This window comes from Bubalus bubalis, chromosome 8 (genome assembly GCF_019923935.1).
Source record: "Bubalus bubalis isolate 160015118507 breed Murrah chromosome 8, NDDB_SH_1, whole genome shotgun sequence".
In the NCBI taxonomy this organism is placed as follows: domain Eukaryota; kingdom Metazoa; phylum Chordata; class Mammalia; order Artiodactyla; family Bovidae; genus Bubalus; species Bubalus bubalis.
This window is the reverse complement of record NC_059164.1, coordinates 113,353,260-113,359,259: the sequence shown is the minus strand read 5'-3', so window position 1 is coordinate 113,359,259 and position 6,000 is coordinate 113,353,260.

Sequence of the window (6,000 nt, the reverse complement as noted above, 5' to 3'; positions counted from 1 at the left end):
CTCAGAAAGAGGCTTTTCATTAACCTTCTTCAATTAACCCTTCTCTTGGTGTCATCCTTCCTGCTGGGAGCATGAATGATCCTGGACCTTTAAGTAATTCAGTTTTACTGAAGCATAAAGTTTAAGGTGGGAGGAAATGGATAAGAAATGAAGCTGCATAGGGACGCTGATTAATCCTGAGAGGCTCCAAGCGGTGTGATGAGGTCAGCTTTACATGCCCCGGACGAGCTCTCCAACCTCTCTGCCTCAGTTTCATCCCCTATAAAAATAAGGATATTGACAGCATACCCCTCTGGGGTGACTGTGCGGAGTAGATTAAAGAAGGCATGAGAAAAATTCAGCAGCGCCAGTACGGCTAGCCATCAGCATTGCTAGGGATGGTGAGTCAGGGCCTAGTCTTAAGCAAGGAAGGGACCAGGTCAGATCTGGTGGTTCACAAAGTTATTCTGGAGGAATTGTGGAGAAGAAGTGGGGGTGTCCATGAACAAGTGGAATAAAGCAAGGTTAGAAGCAGGAGCACCAACAAGGAGACTACTGCAATCGTCTTAGCAATAATAATAATAATAATAAAGACTGACGAATTAAACCACCACCCAAAGATGGAATTCAATGAGAATGATATGGGATACAAGAAACAGGAATGCTGACACAGCATGTGAGATCTTTAGGTAGCTGGCTCAGTTTTGCTGAAGCATGAAGACAATGGTAGAGCTTCCCTAGTTCCACTCGCACTGGGGTCCAGAGAGCATCCTTCCAGCTCACCTTCACGCTGTCCACCATTGCGCCACCATTAATTCCCGATACTTGGAATATCCACATATAGAGGCTACTTCCAGGACCCTGAGCTCAGTTTCTCAACTCCTCTCCTGCTCTGAGCCCGTCCTCCACCCTGCCTCAGTCTCTGGCTTCCACCGTCTTCCCCAGACCTGGTCATCAGCATGCCCACCATCTTCCCATGCCAGGTGCTCTCTTCCTCCATTCTCCTCTCAGTTACGAGTTTGCTCCCATTTCACCGAGAAGGCAGCAGTGGTCAGAAGAGATCTCCCACCCTTGCTTGGCCCATCCATCTGCCCCCGTGCTCCCAAACTCTCCCTTCCCGATCCCTGTCCTCTGCCAAGTCATCCCGGAAACCCTGAGTTAATGCGTTATGGGTGTGGCCTGGATCTGGGGTCTTTAAATGCTCCCAGACAATGCTAACCCCCACCCAAGGTTGGACTCCTGCTGCAGATGAGTGACCCAAGCTCTTCCCCCTCGCCCACTCGAGGACATTGTCCCAGAGATCGTTCCCTCCTTCCCAGCATCATTCACTTTTCCCCCCACTGGCTTTTTTCTCATCCACTACAAACGTGCTGTTAACTCTCCCAATTTATTTTTTTTTTCTTTGTTTGGCTGCACCTCGAGACATGCTGGTCCCGTGACCAGGAATTGAACCTGCGTCCCTTGCACTGGAAGCACAGAACCTCAATTGCTGGACTGCCAGCAAAGTCCCAATTCTCCCAATTTCAGGAAGGCTTTTCAACCCCAATTCTCCCTCCAGCTACTGCTTCCCTGCAAAACTTCTCTAACAGATTGTCTGTGCTTATGTCCGTAATTCCTCTTCTTCCCTTTGCCCCACGGACCCACCAAGGCTGTTACTATCAAATTCACCAGTGGCTTCCTCATGGTTACAACCTGTGCCCACTGTTCAGTCCTCAAACTTTTCATCTCCATTCCCTGTTTTGTTATTTTTTAATTAAACTTTTTGTGTTCAATCGCTCAGTCATGTCCTATTCTTTGCGACCCCATGGACTGTAGCTGGCCAGGCTCCTTGGTCCGCAGGACTTCTCAGGTAAGAATACTGAAGTGGGTTGCCATTTCCTTCTCCAGGGGATCTTCCCGACCCAGGGATTGAACCAGCGTCTCCTGCATTGCAGGTGGGTTCTTTACCACTCAGCAACCCATTAAACTGTTTATTTGGGGCTAATCATAGATTCACACACAGTTATAGGAAATAATACAGAAAAGGCTCTGTTTTTCCTGCAATTTTTCTCATTGGTGACGTCTTGCAAAACTATTGTATAACGTATAACAGTTTTAGTTGTCTGTGGATACTGGAAAAAATTATCACCAACTGGGTGACTTAAAGAATAGAAATGTGCTCTGTTACAATTCTGGAGACAAGAAGTCCTAAGCCAGGCTGTAGGCCAGGCCTTGCCCCCTCCCGGACTCTAAGGAGAACCTACTCCTTACCCTTCCAGCTCTGGCGGCTGGTCCACTGTACCCTCCTCTCCTCTGCCTTCACATCACCTTCTCCTGTGTGTGTGTGTATATGTGTGTGTGTGCACGCGCGTGCGTGCGTGGGTGTGCCCACACATGCCCACGCATGTGTAATCTCCTTCTGCCTTTCTCTTATAAGGACACTTGTAATGACATTTGAAGCCCACACAGATAATCCAGGATAATCTCCTGATCTCAGGATCCTTAATTTAATTAAATCTGCAAAGACCTTTTCTCCGAAGAAGGCAGTGTTTGCAGTTCCTGGGAGCTGTTACCCAGCTGAGCACAGCAGTGATGATGGGACATCTCCCCCTCACCTCAGAATCTCTCGAGCTGCCCTCTGTGCCCACATCCACGTCCCTCCCATCTCCACCCTCTCCTGAACACCTGGCAACCACTAATCTCTTCTCCTTCTCTGTAATTTTGTCATTTCAAGAATGTTATATAAATGGAATTACATGGTAACATTTTGAAACTGACTTTTTTCACTCAGCATAATTATTCTTAGTGTCACCTGTATAGCTGTAGGTATCAATCAGTTCAGTTCAGTTCAGTTGCTCAGTCGTGTCCAACTCTGCGGCCCCATGGACTGCAGCACGCCAGGCTTCTCTGTCCTCACTCAAACTCATGTCCATCAAGTCGGTGATGCCATCCAACCATCTCATCCTCTGTCATCCCCTTCTCCCACCTTCAATCTTTCCCAGCATCAGGGTCCTTTCCAATGAGTCGGTTCTTCGCATCAGGTGGCCAAAGTATTGGAGCTTCAGTTTCAGCATCAGTCCTTCCAATGAATATTCAGGACTGATTTCCTTTAGGATTGACTGGTTGGATCTCCTTGCAGTCCAAGGGACTCTCTAGAGTCTTCTCCAACACCACAGTTCAAAAGCATCAATTCTTCGGTGCTCAGCTTTCTTTATAGTCCAACTCTCACATCCACACATGACTACTGGAAAAACCATAGCTTTGACTCGATGGACCTTTGTGAGTATCAATAGCTTATTCCTTTCCATGGCTTAGGGGGAGCTCATGGTATGGTTGTGCCTATTTGTTTAACCCATCATTCACCCACCCAAGCCATTTTGGTGGTTTTCAGGTTAGGGCTATTATGAATAAAGCTGCTATGAATATTCACAGGCAGATTTGGGGGTGAACATAAGTTTTCATTTTTCTGGGGTAAATGCCCAAGAGTGCAATGACTGTGTTAAGTGCATGTTTAGATTTATAAGAAACAGCCAAACTGTTTTCCAGAGGACTAGTCTGCATTCCCACTGGTAATGTATGGGCAAGTCATTCAGTTTCTCTACGTCTTCACTGGCATTAGGTGTTGTCACCAGTTTCTGTTTTATCCATTCTGATACGTGTATATTTTAATGGGTAGAGTCAGTGAACAGCCTTCCATAGGCTTATCTGCCACCCTTACTTCCTCTTTGGTGAAGTGTCTGTTCATGTCTTTTGCACATTTTCTGATTAGATTGTTAGGGTGTTTTCTTTTTAAACCTCTCAGTTTGAAGCACTCTTCGTGTAGTCTGAATACTAGGGATTTGTCTGATAAGTGATTTACACATATTTTCTCCTACCCTTTAGCTTTTGTTATCATCCTCTTAGCAGAGTCCTTCAAAAGCAAAATTTTAAAATATTTATCAATTTTTCCTTTTATGGGTGGTGCCTCCAGTGTCAAGTCAAAGAGCTCTTCACCTAGCTCTAGACCCCAAAGATTTCCTCTGATATTTTTTCTAAGAGTTTTATAGTGTTTTTTTTTTTTTAATTATTGAATATGGTTTTTGCTTGCTTGCACTTTTTTTATTTAGCCACTCCAAGTCTTAATTGAGGCATGTGGGATCTAGTTCCCTAACTAGGGATTGAACCCCAGGCCCCCTGCATTGGGAGAATGAAGTCTTAGCCACTGGACCACCAGAGAAGTCCAGAGTTTTATAGTTTTATCTTTTACATTTAAATCTGTAATCCATTTTGAGTTAATGTTGTATAAGGTGTGAGAGTTAAATGGAAATTTTTTTTTTTTTTTTTGCCTTTGAATGTCTAGTTGTTCCAACACCATTTGGTGAAAGGTTATTTTTTATCCACTGAATAGCTTTCACACTTCTGTTATAAATCAGTTGAGCAGGGCTCCCCTGGTGGCTCGTGGATAAGAATCCACCTGCCACTGCAGGAAACACGGGTTCGATACCTGGTCCGGGAAGATTCCACATGCCGTGGGGCAACTAAGCCCATGGGACACAGCTACGGGGCCAGTGCTCTGGAGCGCGGGCGCTGCAGCTACTGAAGCCCCAGCCCTATAGCCTGTGCTTCGCAGCACAAGAAGCCCCTGCACCCGCAACCAGAGAGAGCCTGCACGCAGCAGCAAAGACCCAGCACAGCCGAAAATAAATACATAAAATTTAAAAACTCACTGGAGCCTATTAGTGTGAGTTTATTTCCGGGTCCTCTGTTCTGTTTTATTGATCTACCTACGTATCCCTCTGTTGGTATCATGCAGTCTTGATTACTATAGCTCAGCATGGGGGAGAGTGATTCTCCACCTTATTTTTCTTTTCCAAAAATGTGTTACGTATTCTAGTTCCTTTGCCCTTCTACATAAATTTTAAAATAATCTTCTCTCTGTCAACCAAAACTCCTGCTGGGATTTTGATAGGAATTGAGTTAACCTAAATATCAGTTATTTTTGAAAGAATTGATGCCTTGGCTATGCTGAATCTTCCAAACCATCCACATGCTGTCTGTCCACTGATTTGTTTTCTTTGACTTCTTTCTTCTTCATTGGATAGTTTTCAGCATATACATCCTGCACATGTTTTGTTATATTTACACTAAATATTTTCACCTTTGAGTAATCATAAATGGTATTGTATTTTTAATTTCAATGTCCACATGGTCATTGCCAGTACGCAGAAATGCTATTGAGTTTTTAAAGTCATCTTATAATCTGTGGTCTTGCAAAACTCACTTATTAGTTCTAGGAGGTTGGTTTGTTTGTGGATTTTTTTAAAAAAATATTTATAGGATTCTCTGTACAGACAATCATGTCATCTTAAAATAGGGATACTTCTATTTCTTCTTTATAATCTCTATGTCTTGTCTTTTCTTTTTGCCTTCTTGTTCTGGCTAGAACTTCTAGCAGTGTGCTGAATAAAAGTAACAAGAGTGGATATTTTTGCCTTGTCCTGGATCTTAGGGAAAAAGCAAGCAGCCTTTCATCATTAAGGGTGCTGTTAGCTCAAGATGTGCTGTAACGCTCTTTATCAAGTTGGGGAAGGTCCCTCTATTCTAAGTTTTCTGAGAGTTTTTCTTTTTAATCATGAATGGGTGTTGAATTTTATCAAATGCTTTCTCGGCATTGACTGACATGCATGTGATTTTTCTTTAGCTTGTTAATGTCGTAGGTTGCATTGATGGATTCTTCTGGATTGAAGCAAATTTGCATGCCTGGAATAAGCATCTCACATATTTTTCTTACCTGTTACCTGTTGTCTATCTTATCTGAAGGCTAGTTCCAAATGGAAAGAAACTTTTTGGTTCATTTTTTCACTGCTGTATTCTAGTCCCCCAAACAATACCAGGCATGCAGTGAGCTCTCGTTATCTATTTGTTGAATGAATGAAAAAACAATACAGAGACGAAGAGAATTGCCAAGATTAAGGTGAAGGGAGAGTCCAGCTGTGGGCAGCCAGTCCAGGTAGAACCAGTCAGAAAGCCCCAGAAGAGCCTGCAGAGTCTGAATGCCCTGAG